At 57.0% G+C, this 23,544-nt stretch overlaps 1 long non-coding RNA gene across 1 annotated transcript; it reads left to right on the forward strand.

Annotated features, from left to right (window-relative positions):
- Window positions 1-9,995: 9,995 nt before the first annotated feature.
- Window positions 9,996-22,934, forward strand: LOC143961323 (uncharacterized). The gene is made up of 3 exons (XR_013270444.1): window positions 9,996-10,103; window positions 18,861-19,021; window positions 22,712-22,934. It is a non-coding gene; the product is annotated as an uncharacterized LOC143961323 (long non-coding RNA).
- Window positions 22,935-23,544: the final 610 nt, after the last annotated feature.

Below are 23,544 nucleotides of genomic sequence, written 5' to 3' on the forward strand. Positions count from 1 at the left end.
TAAGATTTTCCATGACAGATTCCTGAAAAAAATAAAATAAAAATAAAATTTAGAACCTGCACCAGAGTCCGTCCTTGTGCCAAGGCTGGGGTGGCGCATTGGCCCCCAGAGTCTGTCATTGGGCCAAGGCTAGGGTGGGGCATCGGCCACCCAGAGTCCGTCCTTGGGCCAAGGCTGGGGTGGCGCGTCGGCCCCCAGAGTCCATCCTTGGGCCAAGGCTGGGGTGGCGCCTCGGCCCCCAGAGTCCGTCCTTGGGCCAAGGCTGGGGTGGCGCGTCGGCCCCCAGAGTCCTGCCTTGGGCCAAGGCATTTGGTGGCGCATAGGCCCCCAGAGTCCGTCCTTAGACCAAGGCTGGGGTTGCGCGTCGGCCCCCAGAGTCTGTTCTTGGGCAAAGGCTAGGGTGGCACATCGGAAACCCAGAGTCCGTCCTTGGGCCAAGGCTCAGGTGGCACGTCTGCCCCCAGAGTCCATCCTTGGGCAAAGGCTGGGGTGGCGTGTCGACCCCCAGAGTCCATCCTCGTTAGAGCGGGCTAGGGGAGGACGAACATAGGGGGACTCTTATGACAATACATATTAAAATACATCCAAAACATCTTCATAAAAATTTCCACGACAGATACCTGAAAAAAAAAAATAAAAAAAAATTTAGAACCTGCACCAGAGTCTTTCCTTTGGTCAAGGCTGGGGTGGCGTGTCGGCCCCCAGAGTCCGTCCTTGTGCCAAGGCTGGGATGGCGCATCGGCCCCCAAAGTCTGTCCTTGGGCCAAGGCTAGGGTGGCACATCGGCCACCCAGAGTCCGTCCTTGGGCCAAGGTTCGGGTGGCGCGTCAGCCCCCAGAGTCCATCCTTGGGCCAAGGCTGGGGTGGCGCGTCGGCCCCCAGAGTCCGTCCTCTTTAGAGCGGGCTAGGGGAGGACGAACATAGGGGGACTCTTATGACAATACATATTAAAATACATCTAAAACATCTTCATAAAATTTTCCATGACAGATTCCTGAAAAAAATAAGATAAAAATAAAATTTAGAACCTGCACCAGAGTCCGACCTTGGGCCAAGGCTGGGGTGGCGCATCGGCCCCCAGAGTCTGTCCTTGGGCCAAGGCTAGGGTGGCGCATCGGCCACCCAGAGTCCGTCCTTGGGCCAAGGCTGGGGTGGCGCGTCGGCCCTCAAGAGTCCGTCCTTGGGCCAAGGCTGAGGTAGCGCGTCGGCCCCCAGAGTCCGTCCTTCGGCCAAGGCTGGGGTGGCGCGTCGGCCCCCCAGAGTCCGTCCTTGGGCCAAGGCTGGGGTGGCGCGTCGGACCCCAGAGTCCGTCCTTGAGCCAAGGCTGGGGTGGCGCGTCGGCCCCCAGAGTCCTGCCTTGTGCCAAGGCATTTGGTGGCGTGTCGGCCCCCAGAGTCCGTCCTTGGGCCAAGGCTGGGGTGGCGCGTCGGCCCCCAGAGTCTGTCCTTGGGCCCAGGCTGGGGTGGCGCGTCGGCCCCCAGAGTCCTGCCTTGGGCCTAGGCATTTGGTGGCGCGTCGGCCCCCAAAGTCTGTCCTTAGGCCAAGGCTGGGGTGGCGCGTCGGCCCCCAGAGTCCGTCCTCTTTAGAGCGGGCTAGGGGAGGACGAACATAGGGGGACTCTTATGACAATACATATTAAAAAACATCTAAAACATCTTCATAAAATTTTCCATGACAGATTCCTGAAAAAAATAAAATAAAAATAAAATTTAGAACCTGCACCAGAGTCCGTCCTTGGGCCAAGGCTGGGGTGGCGCGTCGGCCCCCCAGAGTCCGTCCTTGGGCCAAGGCTGGGGTGGCGCGTCGGCCCCCAGAATCCTGCCTTGGGCCAAGGCATTTGGTGGCACGTCGGCCCCCAGAGTCCGTCCTTAGACCAAGGCTGGGGTGGCGCATTGGCCCCCAGAGTCTGTCCTTGGGCCAAGGCTAGGGTGGCGCATCGGCCACCCAGAGTCCGTCCTTGGGCCAAGGCTTGGTTGGCGTGTCGGCCCTCAAGAGTCCGTCCTTGGGCCAAGTCTGGGGTAGCGCGTCGGCCCCCAGAGTCCGTCCTTGGGTCAAGGCTGGGGTGGCGCGTCGGCCCCCCAGAGTCCGTCCTTGGGCCAAGGCTGGGGTGGCGCGTCGGCCCCCGAGTCCGTCCTTGGGCCAAGGCTGGGGTGGCGCGTCGGCCCTCAAGAGTCCGTCCTTGGGCCAAGTCTGGGGTAGCGCGTCGGCCCCCAGAGTCCGTCCTTGGGCCAAGGCTGGGGTGGCGCGTCGGCCCCCCAGAGTCCGTCTTTGGGCCAAGGCTGGCGTGGCGCGACGGCCCCCCAGAGTACGTCCTTGGGCCAAGGCTGGGGTGGCGCGTCGGCCCCCAGAGTCCTGCCTTGGGCCAAGGCTGGGGTGGCGCGTCGGCCACCCAGAGTCCGTCCTTGGGCCAAAGCTGGGATGGCGCATCGGCTCCCCAGAGTCCGTCCTTGGGCCAAGGCTGGGGTAGCGCGTCGGCCCCCAGAGTCCGTCCTTGGGCCAAGGCAGGGGAGCCGCGTCGGCCCCCAGAGTCCATCCTTGGGCCACGGCTGGGGTGGCGCGTCGGCCCCCAGAGTCCGTCCTTGGGCCACGGCTGGGGTGGCGAGTCGGCCCCCAGAGTCCATCCTTGGGCCAAGGCTGGGGTGGCGCGTCGGCCCCCAGAGTCCTGCCTTGGGCCAAGGCATTTGGTGGCGCGCCGGCCCCCAAAGTCTGTCCTTAGGCCAAGGCTGGGGTGGCGCGTCGGCCCCCAGAGTCCGTCCTCTTTAGAGCGGGCTAGGGGAGGACGAACATAGGGGGACTCTTATGACAATACATATTAAAATACATCTAAAACATCTTCATAAAATTTTCCATGACAGATTCCTGAAAAAAATAAAATAAAAATAAAATTTAGAACCTGCACCAGAGTCCGTCCTTGGGTCAAGGCTGGGGTGGCGCATCGGCCCCCCCAGTCCGTCCTTGTGCCAAGGCTGGGGTGGCGCATCGGCCCCCAGAGTCTGTCCTTGGGCCAAGTCTAGGGTGGCGCATCGGCCACCCAGAGTCTGTCCTTGGGCCAAGGCTGGGGTGGCGCGTCGGCCCCCAGAGTCTGTCCTTGGGCCAAGGCTAGGGTGGCGCGTCGGCCACCCAGAGTCCGTCCTTGGGCCAAGGCTGGGGTGGCGCGTCGGCCCCCAGAGTCCGTCCTTGGGCCAAGGCTGGGGTGGCGCGTCGGCCCCCCAGAGTCCGTCCTTGGGCCAAGGCTGGGGTGGCGCGTCGGCCCCCCAGAGTCCGTCCTTGGGCCAAGGCTGGGGTGGCGCGTCGGCCCCCAGAATCCTGCCTTGGGCCAAGGCATTTGGTGGCGCGTCGGCCCCCAGAGTCCGTCCTTAGACCAAGGCTGGGGTGGCGCATCGGCCCCCAGAGTCTGTCCTTGGGCCAAGGCTAGGGTGGCGCATCGGCCACCCAGAGTCCGTCTTTGGGCCAAGGCTTGGGTGGCGCGTCGGCCCTCAAGAGTCCGTCCTTGGACCAAGTCTGGGGTAGCGCGTCGGCCCCCAGAGTCCGTCCTTGGGTCAAGGCTGGGGTGGCGCGTCGGCCCCCCAGAGTCCGTCCTTGGGCCAAGGCTGGGGTGGCGCGTCGGCCACCCAGAGTCCGTCCTTGGGCCAAGGCTTGGTTGGCGCGTCGGCCCTCAAGAGTCCGTCCTTGGGCCAAGTCTGGGGTAGCGCGTCGGCCCCCAGAGTCCGTCCTTGGGTCAAGGCTGGGGTGGCGCGTCGGCCCCCCAGAGTCCGTCCTTGGGCCAAGGCTGGGGTGGCGCGTCGGCTCCCAGAATCCTGCCTTGGGCCAAGGCATTTGGTGGCATGTCGGCCCCCAGAGTCTGTCCTTAGACCCCAGAGTCTGTCCTTAGACCAAGGCTGGGGTGGCGCATCGGCCCCCAGAGTCTGTCCTTGGGCCAAGGCTAAGGTGGCGCATCGGCCACCCAGAGTCCGTCCTTGGGCCAAGGCTTGGTTGGCGCGTCGGCCCTCAAGAGTCCGTCCTTGGGCCAAGTCTGGGGTAGCGCGTCGGCCCCCAGAGTCCGTCCTTGGGTCAAGGCTGGGGTGGCGCGTCGGCCCCCCAGAGTCCGTCCTTTGGCCAAGGCTGGGGTGGCGCGTCGGCCCCCCAGAGTCCGTCCTTGGGCCAAGGCTGGGGTGGCACGTAGGCCCCAAGAGTCCGTCCTTGGGCCAAGGCTGGGGTGGCGCGTCGGCCCCCGAGTCCGTCCTTGGGGCGAAGGCTGGGGTGGCGCGTCGGCCCCCAGAGTCCGTCCTTGGGCCAAGGCTGGGGTGGCGCGTTGGCCCCCAGAGTCCTGCCTTGGGTCAAGGCATTTGGTGGCGCGTCGCCCCCAGAGTCTGTCCTTAGACCAAGGCTGGGGTGGCGCGTCGGCCCCCAGAGTCTGTCCTTGGGCCAAGGCTAGAGTGGCGCATCGGCCAACCAGAGTCCGTCCTTGGGCCAAGGCTGGGGTGGCGCGTCGGCCCCCCAGAGTCCGTCCTTGGGCCAAGGCTGGGGTGGCACGTCGGCCCCCAGAGTCCGTCCTTGGGCCAAGGCTGGGGTGGCGCGTCGGCCCCCAGAGTCCTGCCTTGGGCCAAGGCATTTGGTGGCGCGTCGGCCCCCCCAGAGTCCGTTCTTGGGTCAAGGCTGGGGTGGCGTGTCGGCCCCCAGAGTTCGTCCTTGGGCCAAGGCTGGGGTGGCGCGTCGGCCCCCAGAGTCCTGCCTTGAGCCAAGGCATTTGGTGGCGCGTCGGCCCCCAGAGTCTGTCCATGGGCCAAGGCTAGGGTGGCGCGTCGGCCCCCAGAGTCCGTCCTTGGGCCAAGGCGGCGCGTCGGCCCCCCAGAGTCCGTCCTTGGGCCAAGGCTGGGATGGCGCGTCGACCCCCAGAGTCCGTCCTTGGGCCAAGGCTGGGTTGGCGCGTCGACCCCCAGAGTCCGTCCTTGGGCCAAGGCTGGGGTGGCGTGTCGACCCCCAGAGTCCGTCCTTGGGCCAAGGCTGCGGTGGCGCGTCGACCCCCAGAGTCCGTCCTTGGGCCAAGGCTGGGGTGGCGCGTCGGCCCCCAGAGTCCGTCCTTGGGCCAAGGCTGGGGTGGTGCGTCGGCCCCCAGAGTCCTGCCTTGGGCCAAGGCATTTGGTGGCACGTTGGCCCCCAGAGTCCGTCCTTGGGCCAAGGCTGGGGTGGCGCGTCGGCCCCCAGAGTCCTGCCTTGAGCCAAGGCATTTGGTGGCGCGTCGGCCCCCAGAGTCTGTCCTTGGGCCAAGGACAGGGTGGCGCATCGGCCAACCAGAGTCCGTCCTTAGGACAAGGCTGGGGTGGTGCGTCGGCACTCAAGAGTACATCCTTGGGCCACGGCTGGGGTGGCTCGTCGGCCCTCAAGAGTCCATCCTTGGGCCAAGGCTGGGGTAGCGCGTCGGCCCCCAGAGTCTGTCCTTGGGCCAAGGCGGCGCGTCGGCCCCCCAGAGTCCGTCCTTGGGCCAAGGCTGGGGTGGCGCGTCGACCCCCAGAGTCTGTCCTTGGGCCAAGGGTGGGTTGGCGCGTCGACCCCCAGAGTCCGTCCTAAGGGCCAAGGCTGGGGTGGCGTGTCGACCCCCAGAGTCCATCCTTGGGCCAAGGCTGCGGTGGCGCGTTGACCCCCAGAGTCCGTCCTTGGGCCAAGGCTGGGGTGGCGCGTCGGCCCCCAGAGTCCGTCCTTGGGCCAAGGCTGGGGTGGTGCGTCGGCCCCCAGAGTCCTGCCTTGGGCCAAGGCATTTGGTGGCGCGTTGGCCCCCAGAGTCCGTCCTTGGGCCAAGGCTGGGGTGGCGCGTCGGCCCCCAGAGTCTGTCCTTGGGCCAAGGACAGGGTGGCGCATCGGCCAACCAGAGTCCGTCCTTAGGACAAGGCTGGGGTGGCGCGTCGGCCCTCAAGAGTACGTCCTTGGGCCAAGGCTGGGGTGGCTCGTCTGCCTTCAAGAGTCCGTCCTTGGGCCAAGACTGGGGTGGCGCGTCGGCCCCCCAGAGTCCGTCCTTGGGAGGAGGGATTCAAAGACGGCAGCAGTGGTGCCGCGGGGAGGGGGGGATTCAAAGACGGCAGCAGTGGTGCCGCGGGGAGGGGGGGATTCAAAGACGGCAGCAGTGGTGCCGCGGGGAGGGGGGGTTCAAATACAGCAGCACTGGTGCCGCGGGGAGGGGGGGATTCAAAGACGGCAGCAGTGGTGCCACGGGGAGGGGGATTCAAAGACGGCAGCAGTGGTGCCGCGGTGAGGGGGGGATTCAAAGATGGCAGCATTGGTGCTGCGGGGAGGGGGGGATTCAAAGACGGCAGCAGTGGTGCCTCGGGGAGGGGGGGAATTCAAAGACGGCAGCAGTGGTGCTGCGGGGAGGGGGGGAATGCAAAGAGGGCAGCAGTGGTGCCGTGGGAGGGGGGGATTTAAAGACGGCAGCAGTGGTGCCGCGGGGAGGGGCGGATTCAAAGACGGCAGCAGTGGTGGGGAGGGGGGATTCAAAGACGGCAGCAGTGGTGCCGCAGGGAGGGGGGCGGGGGGGATCAAGGGCAGGTGGGTTGGGGGATTCAAAGACGGCAGCAGTGGTGCCACGGGGGGGGATTTAAAGACGGCAGCAGTGGTGCCGCGGGGAGGGGGGATTCAAAGACGGCAGCAGTGGTGCCGCGGGGAGGGGGGATTCAAAGACGGCAGCAGTGGTGCCGCGGGGAGGGGGGGATTCAAAGACGGCAGCAGTGGTGCCGCAGGGAGGGGAGGGATTCAAAGACGGCAGCAGTGGTGCTGCAGGGAGGGGAGGGATTCAAAGACGGCAGCAGTGGTGCCGCGGGGGGGGGGATTCAAAGACGGTAGCAGTGGTGCCGCGGGGGGGGATTCAAAGACGGCAGCAGTGATGCCGCAGGGAGGGGGGATTCAAAGACGGCAGCAGTGGTGCCGCGGGGAGGGGGGATTCAAAGACGGCAGCAGTGGTGCCGCGGGGAGGGGGGGATCAGGAGCAGGAGGATGGGGGGAAAGGGGGGATTCAAAGACGGCAGCAGTGGTGCCGCGGGGAGGGGGGGATTCAAAGACGGCAGCAGTGGTGCTGCGGGGAGGGAGGGATTCAAAGACGGCAGCAGTGGTGCTGCGGGGAGGAGGGATTCACAGACGGCAGCAGTGGTGCGGCGGGGAGGGGGAATTCAAAGATGGCAGCAGTGGTGCCGCGGGGAGGGGGGGATTCAAAGATGGCAGCAGTGGTGCCTCGGGTGGGGGGGATTCAAAGACGCCAGCAGTGGTGCCGCGGGGAGGGGGAAATTCAAAGACGCCAGCAGTGGTGCCACGGGGAGGGGGGGATTCAAAGACGCCAGCAGTGGTGCCGCGGGGAGGGTGGGATTCAAAGACGCCAGCAGTGGTGCCGCGGGGGGGGAGGATTCAAAGATGGCAGCAGTGGTGCCGCTTGGAGGGGGGATTCAAAGATGGCAGCAGTGGTGCCGCTTGGAGGGGGGGATTCAAAGACGGCAGCAGTGGTGCCGCGGGGAGGGGGGGAATTCAAAGACGGCAGCAGTGGTGCTGCAGGGAGGGCGGGTATTCAAAGACAGCAGCAGTGGTGCCGCGGGAAGGGGGGGATTCAAAGACGGCAGCAGTGGTGCCGCGGGAAGGGGGGATTCAAGACGGCAGCAGTGGTGCCGCGGGGGAGGGGGGGTGCAAAGACGGCAGCAGTGGTGCCGCGGGGAGGGGGATTCAAAGACGGCAGCAGTGGTGCCGCGGGAAGGGGGGGAATTCAAAGTCGGCAGCAGCGGTGCCGCGGGGAGGGGGGGATTCAAAGATGGCAGCAGTGGTGCCTGCGGGGAGGAGGGATTCACAGACGGCAGCAGTGGCGGCGGGGGAGGGGGATTCAAAGATGGCAGCAGTGGTGCCGGAGGAGGGGGATCAAGATGGCAGCAGTGGTGCCTCGGGGTGGGGGATTCAAAGACGCCAGCAGTGGTGCCGGCGGGAGGGGGAAATTCAAAGACGCCAGCAGTGGTGCCGCGGGAGGGGAAATTCAAAGACGCTGCCACAGTGGTGCCGCGGGGAGGGGGGGATTCAAAGACGCCAGCAGTGGTGCCCGGGGAGGGGTGGGATTCAAAGACGCCAGCAGTGGTGCCGCGGGGGGGGAGGGATTCAAAGATGGGAGCAGTGGTGCCGCTTGGAGGGGGGATTCAAAGAGTGGAGCAGTGGTGGCCGCTTGGAGGGGGGATTCAAAGACGGCAGCAGTGGTGCCGCGGGGAGGGGAATTCAAAGACGGCAGCAGTGTGCTGCAGGGAGGGGGGGATTCAAAGACAGCAGCAGTGGTGCCGCGGGAAGGGGGGGATTCAAAGACGGCAGCAGTGGTGCCACGGGGAAGGGGGGTGAGGGGGATTCAAAGACGGCAGCAGTGGTGCCGCGGGGGGGGGTGCAAAAGACGGCAGCAGTGGTGCCGGGGGAGGGGGGATTTCAAAGACGGCAGCAGTGGTGCCGCGGGAGGGGGGGGAATTCAAAGTCGGCAGCAGCGTGCCGCGGGGAGGGGGGATTCAAAGATGGCAGCAGTGGTGACACGGGGGGATTCAAAGACGGCAGCAGTGGTGCCCAGGGAGGAGGGGGATTCAAAGACGGCAGCAGTGGTGCCGCAGGAAGCGGGGGATTCAAAGACGGCCGCAGTGGTGCCGCGGGGAGGGGGGATTCAAAGACGCCAGCAGTGGTGCCGCCATGGCAGGTGGGGATCAGGGGCAGCGGTGGTGCCGTGGAGGGTGGGGATCAGGGGCAGCGGTGGTGCCGTGGAGGGTGGGGATCAGGGGCAGCGGTGGTGCCATGGCGGGGTGGGGACCAGGGACAGCGGTGGTGCCGTGGCGGGTATCAGGGCAGCGGTGGTGCCGTGGTGGGTGGGGATCAGGGGCAGCAGTGGTGAGGAGGGGGAGGGGGGAATCAGTGGCAGTGTTGTTATTAAAGTGGTTGTAAACCCTTACAACACACTTTGACCTACAGGTAAACCTAGATCAGTGATGGCGAACCTTGGCACCCCTGATGTTTTGACACGACATTTCCCATGATGCTCAAGGACTCTGCAGTGTGGTTTGCATCATGGGAAATGTCGTTCCAAAACATCTGGAGTGCCATGGTTCGCCATCACTGACCTAGATTAAGGCTTACCTGTAGGTCCAAGAAATATCTCCTAAACCTACAAGGTTTAGGAGATATTTGCCGAAAGACAGGCACCGCTGTCTATGGCGCAGGCGCCATAGACAACAGCGCGCTGGCGCACCGTCAACGGCGAATATGCCACGCATGGCGGCTCCCGTGCGCATTTGCGAGAGTGATGTCATCGCGGCTTCGCCAAATGACAGCGGCGGAGCAGCGAGGCCCACCGAGAAGATGGATGCTCGGAACTACAGGGACAGCGGTGACATCGCTGGCTCCTGTCAGGTAAGTGACACGTAATGGACTACTATGCAATGCATAGTAGTCCATTATGCTTTGCCGGAATGAAAGAGGAAGTAAACCCATTAGGGTTTACTTCCTCTTTAAGGGGATGAGTGACTGTGAGCAAAGTGTATACAATACATACATATAGAGAAATAGGATCACAAAGGCGCTTCAGCGCCCCTACCCTTTTGTTTGTGTGCGTTATGCAGACTTCCCTTCCTATCTGATCAGGACTAACGGCCGGGGAGAACGGAGCTAGAAAAATGAGATGTTCACCGGGCAAGAGCCCAGGTAAAGACTGAGCTCTCAGCGCTCTGCTCCTTTTTTTATACCCCTACAGCCGTTGTGACTCCACCTGTGTGACGTCACGGCTAACGGTCCGTTGGTAGAAGCTGGTCACGTGTCTGTAGCTAATCCGCCACGTGACCACAGCTCATCAGGCACCTTGGATGTAGCTCATCAGTCACGTGCCCTGTTTCATTGATTTACTTCTCGCATTTATACCTATTTATTTTCTATTTATTATATAATCTAAATATTTTTTTTATTCCTAATTAATAAAGTATTACTATTTAATATATATTATTTTTTCTTAAGATTTTGTTGTCTCCGTCTACGGTAAAATGTCTCCTCTAATGCAGACTGGACGGATCAGCCGTTGAAATCCCTGCAGTATGTTTGAGCTGTCCCCCCCCCCTTCCGAGTTACCATGACGATGCTGGCTGAACGTGAGTGCGGGGTGATCTGTGTCCATTGGGTTGCGTGTGATGGATGAAGGGACTGCTCTGTATTGTAGATATTATGATGGAGAGAATAACGTGTCCTTGTGCGGAGCTCTCTGATCTGTGTCCCTGGAAACATGGAGAGACTGCTTGTGTGTTCATATATCTAATATTTTATCAGTTCTTTCACTATATATATATATATATATATATATATATATATATATATATATTGTTTTCCTATGACTCCCCCCCCCCCTCCCTTATAGATATATATATATATATGTGTGTATATATAATATATACATCTCATAGAACACCATGGAGTCGTCTCCCCCGTTTATATATTATGATTTTTTTTAACCACTTCAGCCTGGAAGGTTTTACCCCCCCCCCCCTCCTGACCAGAGCACTTTGTACAATTTGGCACTGCGTCTGTGTAAATGATAATTTCGCGGTCATGCAATGCTGTACTCAAACAAAATTTGCGTCCCTTTTTCCAACAAATAAAGCTTTCTTTTGATGGTATTTTATCACCTCAGCGGTTTTTATTTTTTGCGCTATAAATGGAAAAAGACCGAAAATTTTGAAGAAAAAATGATATTTTCTACTTTTTGTTATAAAAAAAATTCCAATGAACTCAATTTTAGTCATACATTTAGGCCAAAATGTATTCGGCCACTTGTCTTTGGTAAAAAAAAAAAAAATGTCAATAAGCTTACATTTATTGGTTTGCGGTTATAGCGTCTACAAACTAGGGTCGATTTTCTGGAATTTACTATTTCTTGAGGTGCTAAATTGGCAGGGCAGTACTACCCCCCCCCCCCCAAATGACCCCATTTTGGAAAGTAAGACACCCCAGGAAAATTGCTGAGAGGAATGTTGAACCCTTTAATTTATTTATTTATTTTTGTCCCAAGTGATTGAATAATGACAAAAAAAATATGTACAAAAAGTTGTCTCTAAATGATATATTGCTCACACATGCCATGGTTATATATGGAATTGCACCCCAAAGTACATTTTGCTGCTTCTCCTGAGTACAGGGATACCACATATGTGGGACTTTTTGGGAGCCTAGCTGCATACGGGGCCACAAAAACCAATCACCGTCTTCAGGATTTCTAAGGGCGCAATTTTTTGATTTCACTCTTCAATACCTATAACAGTTTTGAAGGCCATAAAATGGCAAAATAGCACAACCCCCCCCCCCCCCCCCCCCCCCCAATGACCCCATTTTGGAAAGTAGACACCCCAAGCTATTTGCTGAAAGCATGGTGAGTATTTTGCAGCTCTTATTTGTTTTTGAAAATGAAGAAAGGCAAGAAAAATGTTTTTTTTTTTCTTTTTTCAAAACTTTGTGACAAAAAGTGAGGTCTGTAAAATACTCAACATGCCTCTCAGCAAATGTATTGGAGTGTCTACTTTACAAAATGGGGTCATTTTGGGGGGGGGGGGAGGGGTTGTGCCATCTGGGCATTCCTTGGCCTCCGAAACTATGATTGGCAGTGAGGAGTGAAATCAAAAACTTACACCCTTAGAGAGCCTGAAGGCGGTGCTTGGTTTTTAAGGGTCCCGTACGCGGATAGGCTCCCAAAAAGTCTCACACTTGTGGTATCCCTGTACTCAGGAGAAGCCTCAGAATGTATTTTGGGTGTAATTCCACATATGCCCATGGCAAGTTTGAGCAATATATCATTTAGTGACAACTGTGCAAAAAAAACAAAACATAATAATTTGTCTTTTTCCCGCAACTTGTGTCACTATATAAAATATTCCATGGACTCGACATGCCTCTCAGCAAATACTTTTCAAAATATGGTCATTGGGGGGGGGGGGGGGGGGGGGGTTGAACTGTCCTGGCATTTTATACACAACATTTAGAAGCTTATGTCACACATCACCCACTCTTCTAACCACCTGAAGACAAAACCCTTTCTGACACTTTTTTTTTTTTTGCAAGAAAATTACTTTGAACCCCAAACATATTTTTTTTTAAAGTAAAGGCCCTACAGATTAAAATGGAGGGTGTTTCATTTTTTTTTTTCACACAGTATTAGCGCAGCGATTTTTCAAATGCATTTTTTTGTGAAAAAAAAAACACATTTTTCAATTTTAATGCACTATTATGCCCAAATGTTTGAGGAAATAAAAAGGATGATCTTAGGCCGGGTACATGGATACCAAACACGACATGCTTTTTAAAAATAATTTTTTAATCATTTTTATTGTTATCTCAGGGAATGTAAATATCCCCTACGATAGCAATAGGTAGTGACAGGTACTCTTTTTTTGAAAAAATTGTAATAGCAATCTATGTGACAGGTCCACTTTATGGAGAGATATAGGGTCAATAAGTCGGGCCTCCGACTGTCATAGAGATCTGGTCACCGGAAATCTCTATGGTCGTCACCCGGAGGCAGACAATTCTTTCTCCGGACCCCTGATGGCACGGGAGATCCCAGGGAAACACTGAATGGTAGCGGGAGGGGACGTCCCCTCCCGTTGCCTATAAGAACAATCAATCGGTGGAACTGCCGCTATGATTGTTCTTATCGTGCACAGAATCGCCGGCCGGAAAGATTGATATCTGAATGATGCCTGTAGCTATAGGCATCATTCAGATATCCCCCCACAAACTGGAGGATGTAATTTTACTATGGCCAGTATTGAAGTGGTTAAGGAAGGATCCAGTCCGTCCTGAAGCTCTGTATAGCACATGAGCGTTCAGCAAAGCCAATTGAAATAAATAAACAGACACTTTCTTGTACCAGCATCTGACCTTACGGGCAACTAGGTACGGCGCCAACAACTGGTCATGGAGGTCCACCCATCCCATATTTTGGTTATATTCATGGACACAGAGGGGTTTCTCCTCAACACCAGTCGCTGTAGTAATTTGGACTGTCATGTCTGCATGAAGGGAGGTAAGAACGAAAACATTCTTATTATCCGTCCTCTTCATAGCGAGCAAGTTATTACACTGCAAGCAGGCTCTCTCCCCCAGGCTAAGATGGGAATCTACAAGCCACTGGAGAAAGCCCTGGCTATAAGGTCGCACGGTGCCACATGCTCCAATCTGCTGATCAAACAAATTACTAAACAGTGGCACGCTCTTGTAATAATTGTCCACGTAAAAGTGGTACACCTTTCCGAATAAGTGTGACTCCAAGTCCCTCACAAACTTGCCAGCGCTTCCTATGTAGTTAGGGCAGTTTGTTGGCTCTACGTGACTATCTTTGCCCTCGTAAACCATAAAACTACATGTATAGCCTGTGGCCCTGTCACAGAGCTTATACATCTTGACCCCGTGTCTGGCTCGCATGCTGGGAGGGTACTGTTTGATGGGGAGGAAACAAGTCTGCAAAATGTTGGTTGAAGTGGTTTACGAGGGGCCGAATTTTATAGAGCCGATTGTATCCAGGGTCTCCACGAGGACGACAGAGTTCCTCATTAAAATGCATGAACCGCAAGATCTGCTCGTATCGTGCCCTGGTCATGGAGGCAGAGAACACGGGCATATGGTGAATTGTATCAGTGGACCAATATGACCCCAACTCATTCTTTTTGGTTATGCCCATGTTGAGGGAAAGGCCCAGAAAGATCTTAAATTCGGAAACTGTAATTGGTTTCCAATCTCTGGCAAGTGAGGACTGGGGAATAGTGGCGATGTGTTGACCAGCGTACAAATAGCTTTGGTCCACAATAGCTCTATAGAGATCTTCTGTGAAAAAACGCAAATAAAAATCAAGTGACGTAAAATCAACTGTTTCTACCTGAATGCCGGATTGGCCAGTGAATGGGGGAAGTACGGGTGCTGCAGAAGTGGTGGGTTCCCAATCAGGATTGGCGAAAGCAGCAGGAAGGGCACTATGGGCACAATGGGCCTGTGTTCGTCTTCTTGGTGGCAGCGGGGCACTACTTGTGCTTGCCACCTGACCAGCTTGAACTGCACTTATGGGCCTTGCCACGTCAGCACGTGCTACTGCAGTGCTGGTTTGACTACAACTAGGGTGTACTAGGCCGCTGGTGCGTGCCAGTTTACCAGAAGGATGAGTGGCGCTAGTACTGCTCTGCTCCATATGAGGGACCTGCGGTTCTTGCACATCAACAACAGAAGAAGTTGTTCGGGGTCTGGTACGCCTGACCTTGGCAGGGACCACAACTCCATCGTCAGAGCTATCTGTCATGGAGCCGCTGTCCTCTACAGGATCGTATTCTGAGCCTGAATCTGACAGATGAGTGACCTCCTCTTCACTATCTGTCATGCTCAGAAACGTGTAGGCCGCTTCACTAGTGTACCTTCAATTTGCCATTTTGGGCTCTAAATTTAGCGGTACACTAGTGAGACTCACGGATAAAAAAAAATCCTAGGCTGTCAGCGACTGTATCAAAACGCTACCAAAAAAACTGCTAGCGATCGCAGGGATCAGGCCTGACTCTGTGAATGCTGCAGTTATGCGTTTAGTGTTTTGTAAGTGACAGCGATCAATCGTAAACTTGGGTGTGCTGGGCATATGTGCTAAATGCAGGTTCTAGCAGGTATTTGGGTTGATCCCGCTAACACTGTGTTTTTGGGAACCCTAAACTGCTGGGGACACTAGTATAGATCTTATCAGATATCGATCTGTTCAGATACTATACCAATAAGGGAGGTGTATGCTGCATGCATGGGTGTTAGCGGTACTGGCACTAACCTGACGCTGCCTGGGGTGACGCAGACCCTATCTGACCCTAAAACCTAACTTGTATCACCCGCCGGGTGATCAGGGGGTCAAAACTTTATTAGGTAATAAATGGTGGGTGCCCTGAAACTATAAAAAAACAATCTAACTGACCAGCGTCACCCGTAACAGTTATACGATGATCACTGGTGAAAGGGTTAACTAGGGGGCAATCGGGGGAGTTAAAACCTTTATTAGGAAGTATATGGGGGTCCCTGACGCTATAAAAAGCTGCGGAAACCTAAATACCTACCTGCCTAACTAGCGTCACCTGTGACACTAATACGATTGTTTAGTGATCACGGAGTTAAACCTTTATTGGGGGGGTTCCTAGACCTAAAGGGGGCTAAATCTAACTGCCCTAACAGTTATTACAGTCACAATGCACCCATGCAGTAAACAATAAAAAACAAACTGATATTGGTGACAGGGGTTGCAGGGGGGTAATCGGGGGTGACAGGGGGTGCAGGGGTGTGAAATGTGTGCCTGGAGTGTTCTACTGTATGCATAGTGTTGTGCAACTCGTTTTGGACGTCTTCTGTCCACGGGAGCCGGAGTTGTAAAAATTTCTGCGACTCATGCAGAAATCAAACCGCGTCACTTCCGGTGCGGCTCCGTCACTGAAACAGCTGACGGCGGGGCTTTACTGCGCATGCGCGATTTCATGGCCCTTGATCGTGCATGCGTGGGAGCTAGCCACGGTCAAGAAATATGCTCTCGGGCGGGCGGAGAGATGGTTTAACGACAGAAACAGCCCCGCCCACCCCACTAACAAGCTGCGAATCGCGCATGCGCAAATCTCATGTCCAGGGTCCAGAAAAAATTATGGACTCGAGGGGGCGGACGGAGGCGGAAAGTTAGTGGGAGGGGAAGATAGAGCGGAGCTTGGAGAGGGGGGGCGGGCCCCGTGCATAGCACTGAGTCCAAGTACAGTACATTGTTCTGCCAATAAATACGCCGCCTCACTGCGCCCATCAAACGCCGCCTCACTGCGCCCATCAAACGCCGCCTCACTGCACCCATAAAATGCCGCCTCGCTGCGCCCAACAAATGCCCGGCAAACACACCACTGTGCCCGTCAAAAGCTGCCTCACTGTGCCCGTCAAAGGCTGCCTCACTGTGCCCGTCAAACGCAACCACTGTCATGCTCAGAAAATGCTCAGCCTTAGCTGTGCTCCCTGGGCATATGCTGATCACCCATCCATGCTGCTAGAGGGAGCCCAGACGACCATAAATGAGGGACCTGCATGTCATAGTAAGTGAAACCATCCCATATCCCACTCCATCTTCCCCGAGAACAGGGACCCCCCCCTCTCTGAGGACATGGACCCCTTCTCCCCAAGACAGAGACCCTCTTCTCCCCCTGGTGACAGGAACCCTCTCCTCCCCTGGGGACAGGGACCCCCTTCTCTCCTGGGGACAGGGACCCCCTTCTCTCCTGGGGACAGGAACCCCCTTCACTCTTGGGGACAGGAACCCCCTTCACTCTTGGGGACAGGAACCCCCTTCTCTCTTGGGGACAGGAACCCCCTTCTCTCTTGGGGACAGGAACCCCCTTCTCTCCTGGGGACAGGGAACCCCTTCTCTCCTGGGGACAGGGAACCCCTTCTCTCCTGGGGACAGGGACCCTCTTCTCTCTTGGGGACAGGAACCCTCTTCTCTCTTGGGGACAGGATCCCTCTTCTCTCCTGGGGACAGGATCCCTCTTCTCTCCTGGGGACAGGAACCCCCTTCTCTCTTGGGGACAGGGACCCCCTTCTCACTCTCCTGGGGACAGGGATCCCTTCTCACTCTCCTGGGGACAGGGATCCCTTCTCACTCTCCTGGGGACAGGGATCCCTTCTCACTCTCCTGGGGACAGGAACCCCCTTCTCCCCTGGGGACAGGAAACCCCTTCCCCCCCTCTGAGGACATGGATCCCCTCCTCCCAAGACAGAGACCTCCTTCCCTCCTGGGGACAGGGACACCCTTCTCCCCCGGGGACAGGAACCCTCTTCTCACTCTCCTGGGGACAGGGACCCCCTTCTCACTCTCCTGGGGACAGGGACCCCCTTCTCACTCTCCTGGAGACAGGGACCCCCTTCTCACTCTGGGAAAGGGATCCTATCTCACATGGGGGCAGGAACTCCATCTCCCCTGGGAACGGGGACTTCATCTCACCTAGGGACCCCATCTGCCCTGGGGATCAGGATCCTGTGTGTGCCAACCTTACTGCCCTGCCTGCCATGTGTCCTGTGTGAGGGCCCTCCTGTGACAGCTCTTATAAGGCCTTCATTCCACTGTGTGATCCCCCTACATGACTGATCCCTCTGTGTGCACCCCTTACTCAGGGAACCCCTCTGTTTGCTTCCCCCTATATGTCTGCATACTCTGACCACCACCTGTACCATTTTCACGTTCCTCTGACTGCCTCTTGTATCCTGTGCACATGTTCCGACCACCTCTTGTACCATGTCTGCAGCCTCTAACCACCTCCTGTATCCTGTTCGCAGCCTTTAACAGTGTCTTGTATCCTGTCTGCAATCTCTGACTATCTCTTGTCTTTTAACGTGTCTGCCGTCTCTTAAGGGGAGTCTGGAGAGGAATCAAGAGTGAGAGCACCGCCGGGATTGGGATTACGGGAGGAGTCAGATGTGTATGTGTAACTGAGCCCTGCACGCTGAACCGTAGAGGAGGTCAGTGACAGAGCCGCCAGGCCAGTCTGGGGGGGTGTCACTGATGTAAGGGGGGAGTGAATGCAATTATGTAAGAGGGCACTGGTATAAAGGTTTCCATCTGCGGAATGTGGTCTCTGGTCACCAGAGTCTCGAACCCCCCCCCCCATTACATTTCCCGGCATTCCCCTTTACATCAGTGTCCGCAGGTTTCTTCCCCCTTACAGTGCAAGCGAACTCAGATGTAAAGGAAAATGCTACAGAGCATGATCTAAGGAGGAACTCTGATGAGAGGGTTGCTCTGGTCACCAGAGACCACTTTATATCAGAGTCCACTGCATTCCCATTTACATCAGAGTTCCCACTTACATCAGGGTCTTCAGCATTGCCCTTTACATCAGTGTTCTCCTTTACATCAGGGTTCACAGAGTTCCCCCTGTAATATTATAAGGGATGGAGGCCCAGAGACATGTCCAAAGTACACAGAGGATACATGGGATAGATTAGAAGGGTTGGAGGCCTCCTCTGTTTTCCCTGGACATCCATCCCATCTAATCTAACCCATGTATCCTCTGCCTCACTGCGCTCTGACAGGGACCCCCTTCGCTCCTGGGGAAAGGTACCCCCTTCTCCCCTGTGGACAGGAACCCCCTTCACTCTTGGGGACAGGAACCCCGTTCTCCCCTGGGGACAGGGACACCCTTCTCCCCTGGGGACAGGGACCCCCCTCTCCCCTGGGGACAGGAACCCCCCTCTCCCCTGGGGACAGGAACCCCCTTCTCCCCTGGGGACAGGAACCCCCCTCTCCCCTGGGGACAGGGACCCCCCTCTCCCCTGGGGACAGGGACCCCCTTCTCTCTTGGAACAGGGACCCCCTTCTCTCCTGGAGACAGGGACCCCCATCTCACTCTGGGAAAGGGATCCTATCTCACCTGGGGGCAGGAACTCCATCTCCCCTGGGAACGGGGACTTCATCTCCCCTAGGGACCCCATCTGCCCTGGGGATCAGGATCCTGTGTGTGCCAAACTTACTGCCCTGCCTGCCATGTGTCCTGTGTGAGGGCCCTCCTGTGACAGCTCTTATAAGGCCTTCATCCCACTGTGTGATCCCCCTACATGACTGATCCCTCTGTGTGCACCCCTTACACAGGGATCCCCTCTGTTTGCTCCTCCTACATGTCTGCATACTCTGACCACCACCTGTACCATTTCCACATCCTCTGACTACCTCCTGTATCCTGTGCACATGTTCCGACCACCTCTTGTACCATGTCTGCAGCCTCTAACCACTTCCTGTATCCTGTTCGCAGCTTTTAACAGTCTCTTGTATCCTGTCTGCAATCTCTGACTATCTCTTGTCTTTTAACGTGTCTGCCGTCTCTTAGGGGGAGTCTGGAGAGGAATCAAGAGTGAGAGCACCGCCGGGATTGGGATTACGGGAGGAGTCAGATGTGTATGGACTGTGGAGAAGAGACTATAGACTAAAAACCAGAACCACCAACCTGGAGCCGTCTAACTGAGCCCTGCACGCTGAACCGTAGAGGAGGTCAGTGACAGAGCCGCCAGGCCAGTCTGGGGGGGTGTCACTGATGTAAGGGGGGAGTGAATGCAATTATGTAAGAGGGCACTGTTATAAAGGTTTCCCTCTGCGGAATGTGGTCTCTGGTCACCAGAGTCGTCCCCCCCCCCATCACATTTCCCGGTATTCCCCTTTACATCAGTGTCCGCAGGATTCTTCCCCCTTACAGTGCAAGGGAACTCAGATGTAAAGGAAAATTCTACAGAGCATGATCTAAGGAGGAACTCTGATGAAAGGGTTGCTCTGGTCACAAGAGACCACTTTATATCAGAGTCCACTGCATTCCCATTTACATCAGAGTTCCCACTTACATCAGGGTCTTCAGCATTGCCCTTTACATCAGTGTTCCCCTTTACATCAGGGTTCGCAGAGTTCCCCCTGTAAGATTAGAAGGTATGGAGGCCCAGAGATATGTCCAGAGTACACAGAGGATACATGGGTTAGATTAGAAGGGATGGAGGCCCAGAAACATGTCCAGAGTACACAGAGGATACATAGGATAGATTAGAAGGGATGGAGGACTCCTCTGTTTTCCCTGGACATCCATTCCATCTAATCTAACCCATGTATCCTCTGCCTCACTGCGCCCAACATACGCCTCACTGCGCCCGTCAAACGCAGCCACTGCGCCCATCAAACGCTGCCTCACTGTGCCCATCAAATGCCGCCTCACTGTGCCCATCAAATGCCGCCTCACTGTGCCCATCAAACGCCGCCTCGCTGCGCCCAACAAATGCCCAGCAAACACCCCACTGTGCCCATCAAAGGCTGCCTCGCTGTGCCCGTCAAAGGCTGCCTCGCTGTGCCCGTCAAAGGCTGCCTCGCTGTGCCCGTCAAAGGCTGCCTCGCTGTGCCCGTCAAAGGCTGCCTCGCTGTGCCCTTCAAAGGCTGCCTCGCTGTGCCCATCAAAGGCTGCCTCGCTGTGCCCATCAAAGGCTGCCTCGCTGTGCCCATCAAAGGCTGCCTCACTGTGCCCATCAAAGGCTGCCTCACTGTGCCCATCAAACGCACCCACTGTGCCCATAAATTGCCGCCACTGTGCCATCAAAAGCAGATACTGTACCCATCAATTGCTGCCAGATTGTCAGGCCTTAGCTGTGCTCCCTGGGCATATGCTGATCACCCATCCATGCTGCTAGAGGGAGCCCAGATGACCATAAATGAGGGGCCTGCATGTCATAGTAAGTGAAACCATCCCATATCCCACTCCATCTTCCCCGAGAACATGGACCCCCCCCCCTCTGAGGACATGGACCCCTTCCACCCAAGACAGAGACCCTCTTCTCTTCCCTGGGGACAGGAACCCCCTCCTCCCCTGGGGACAGGGACCCCCTTCTCTCCTGGGGACAGGGACCCCCTTCTCTCCTGGGGACAGGTACCCCCTTCTCTCCTGGGGAAAGGTACCCCCTTCTCTCCTGGGGACAGGAACCCCCTTCACTCTTGGGGACAGGGACCCCCTTCTCTCCTGGGGACAGGGACCCCCTTCTCTCCTGGGGACAGGGACCCCCTTCTCTCTTGGGGACAGGGACCGCCTTCTCCCCTGGGGACAGGGACCGCCTTCTCCCCTGGGGACAGGGACCGCCTTCTCTCCTGGGGACAGGGACCGCCTTCTCTCCTGGGGACAGGGACCCCCTTCTCTCCTGGGGACAGGGACCCCCTTCTCTCTTGGGGACAGGGACCCCCTTCTCTCTTGGGGACAGGGACCGCCTTCTCCCCTGGGGACAGGGACCGCCTTCTCCCCTGGGGACAGGGACCGCCTTCTCTCCTGGGGAAAGGGACCCCCTTCTCTCCTGGGGAAAGGGACCCCCTTCTCTCCTGGGGAAAGGGACCCCCTTCTCTCCTGGGGAAGGGTACCCCCTTCTCTCCTGGGGACAGCAACCCCCTTCTCCCCTGGGGACTGGAACCCCCTTCTCCCCTGGGGACTGGAACCCCCTTCTCCCCTGGGGACAAGGACCCCCTTCTCACTCTCCTGGGGACAGGGACCCCCTTCTCACTCTCCTGGGGACAGGGATCCCTTCTCACTCTCCTGGGGACAGGAACCCCCTTCTCACTCTCCTGGGGACAGGAACCCCCTTCTCCCCTGGGGACAGAAATCCCCTTCTCTCCCGGTGGACATGGACCCCCTTCTCTCCTGGGGAAAGGTGCCCCCTTCTCTCTTAGGGAAAGGTGCCCCCTTCTCTCTTAGGGAACGGTGCCCCCTTCTCTCTTAGGGAAAGGTGCCCCCTTCTCTCCTGGGGAAAGGTGCCCCCTTCTCTCCTGGGGAAAGGTGCCCCCTTCCCTCCTGGGGAAAGGTGCCCCCTTCCCTCCTGGGGAAAGGTGCCCCCTTCCCTCCTGGGGAAAGGTACCCCCTTCTCTCCTGGGGAAAGGTACCCCCTTCTCTCCTGGGGAAAGGTACCCCCTTCTCTCCTGGGGACAGGGACCCCCTTCTCCCCTGGGGACAGGGACCCCCTTCTCTCCTGGGGACAGGGACCCCCTTCTCTCCTGGGGACAGGGACCCCCTTCTCTCCTGGGGACAGGGACCCCCTTCTCTCCTGGGGACAGGAACCCTCTTCTCTCCTGGGGACAGGGACCCCCTTCTCACTCTCCTGGGGACAGGGACCCCCTTCTCACTCTTGGGGACAGGGACCCCCTACTCACTCTCCTGGGGACAGGGAACCCTTCTCACTCCCCTGGGGACAGGAACCCCCTTCTCCCCTGGGGACAGGAACCCCCTTCTCTCTTGGGGACAGGGACACCCTTCTCCCCTGGGGACAGGGACCCCCTTCTCTCCTGGGGACAGGGACCTCCTTCTCCCCTGGGGACAGGAACCCCCTTCTCCCCTGGAGACAGGGACCCCCTTCTCTCTTTGGGACAGGAACCCTCTTCTCTCTTGCGGACAGGAACTCTCTTCTCTCTTGGGGACATGAACCCTTTTCTCTCCCTGGGACAGGAACTCTTTTCTCTCCTGAGGACAGGAACCCCCTTCTCCCCTGGGGACAGGGACCCCCTTCTCACTCTCCTGGGGACAGGGATCCCTTCTCACTTTCCTGGGGACAGGGAACCCCTCTCACTCCCCTGGGGACAGGAACCCCCTTCTCCCCTGGGGACAGGAACCCCCTTCTCCCCTGGGGACAGGAACCCCCTTCTCCCCTAAGGACAGGAACCCCCTTCTCTCTTGGAACAGGGACCCCCTTCTCACTCTGGGAAAGGGATCCTATCTCACCTGGGGGCAGGAACTCCATCTCCCCTGGGAACGGGGACTTCATCTCACCTAGGGACCCCATCTGCCCTTGGGATCAGGATCCTGTGTGTGCCAACCTTACGGCCCTGCCTACCATGTGTCCTGTGTGAGGGCCCTCCTGTGACAGCTCTTATAAGGCCTTCATCCCACTGTGTGATCCCCCTATATGACTGATCCCTCTGTGTGCACCCCTTACACAGGGAACCCCTCTGTTTGCTCCCCCTACATGTCTGCATACTCTGACCACCACCTGTACCATTTCCACATCCTCTGACTGCCTCCTGTATCCTGTGCACATGTACCACCTCTTGTACCATGTCTGCAGCCTCTAACCACCTCCTGTATCCTGTTCGCAGCCTTTAACAGTCTCTTGTATCCTGTCTGCAATCTCTGACTATCTCTTGTCTTTTAACGTGTCTGCCGTCTCTTATGGGGAGTCTGGAGAGGAATCAAGAGTGAGAGCACCGCCGGGATTGGGATTACGGGAGGAGTCAGATGTGTATGGACTGTGGAGAAGAGACTATAGACTAAAAACCAGAACCACCAACCTGGAGCCTTCTAACTGAGCCCTGCACGCTACACTGTAGAGGAGGTCAGTGACAGAGCCGCCAGGCCTGTCCGGGGGGTGTCACTGATGTAAGGGGGGAGTGAATGCAATTATGTAAGAGGACACTGATATAAAGGTTTCCCATCATCTCAGTAACACCCCTGCCCCCCCCCCCCCCCAAGTGTATTCACTCTGCGGAAGGTGGTCTCTGGTCACCACAGTCTCTTACCCCCCCATCACATTTCCCGGAATTCCCCTTTACATCAGTGTCCGCAGAATTCTTCCCCCTTACAGTGCAAGGGAACTCAGATGTAAAGGAAAATGCTACAGAGCATGATCTAAGGAGGAACTCTGATGAAAGGGTTGCTCTGGTCACAAGAGACCACTTTATATCAGAGTCCACTGCATTCCCATTTACATCAGAGTTCCCACTTACATCAGGGTCTTCAGCATTGCCCTTTACATCAGTGTTCCCCTTTACATCAGGGTTCGCAGAGTTCCCCCTGTAATATTAGAAGGGATGGAGGCCCAGAGACATATCCAGAGTACACAGAGGATACATGGGTTAGATTAGAAGAGGTGGAGGCCCAGAGACATGTCCAGAGTACACAGAGGATACATGGGATAGATTAGAAGGGATGGAGGCCTCCTCTGTTTTCCCTGGACATCCATCCCATCTAATCTAACCCATGTATCCTCTGCCTCACTGCGTCCAGCAAACGC

This window comes from Lithobates pipiens, unplaced genomic scaffold, assembly GCF_037356315.1.
Source record: "Lithobates pipiens isolate NorthernLeopardFrog02 unplaced genomic scaffold, aLitPip1_a1.2 Scaffold_8, whole genome shotgun sequence".
Taxonomy (NCBI): Eukaryota; Metazoa; Chordata; class Amphibia; order Anura; family Ranidae; genus Lithobates; species Lithobates pipiens.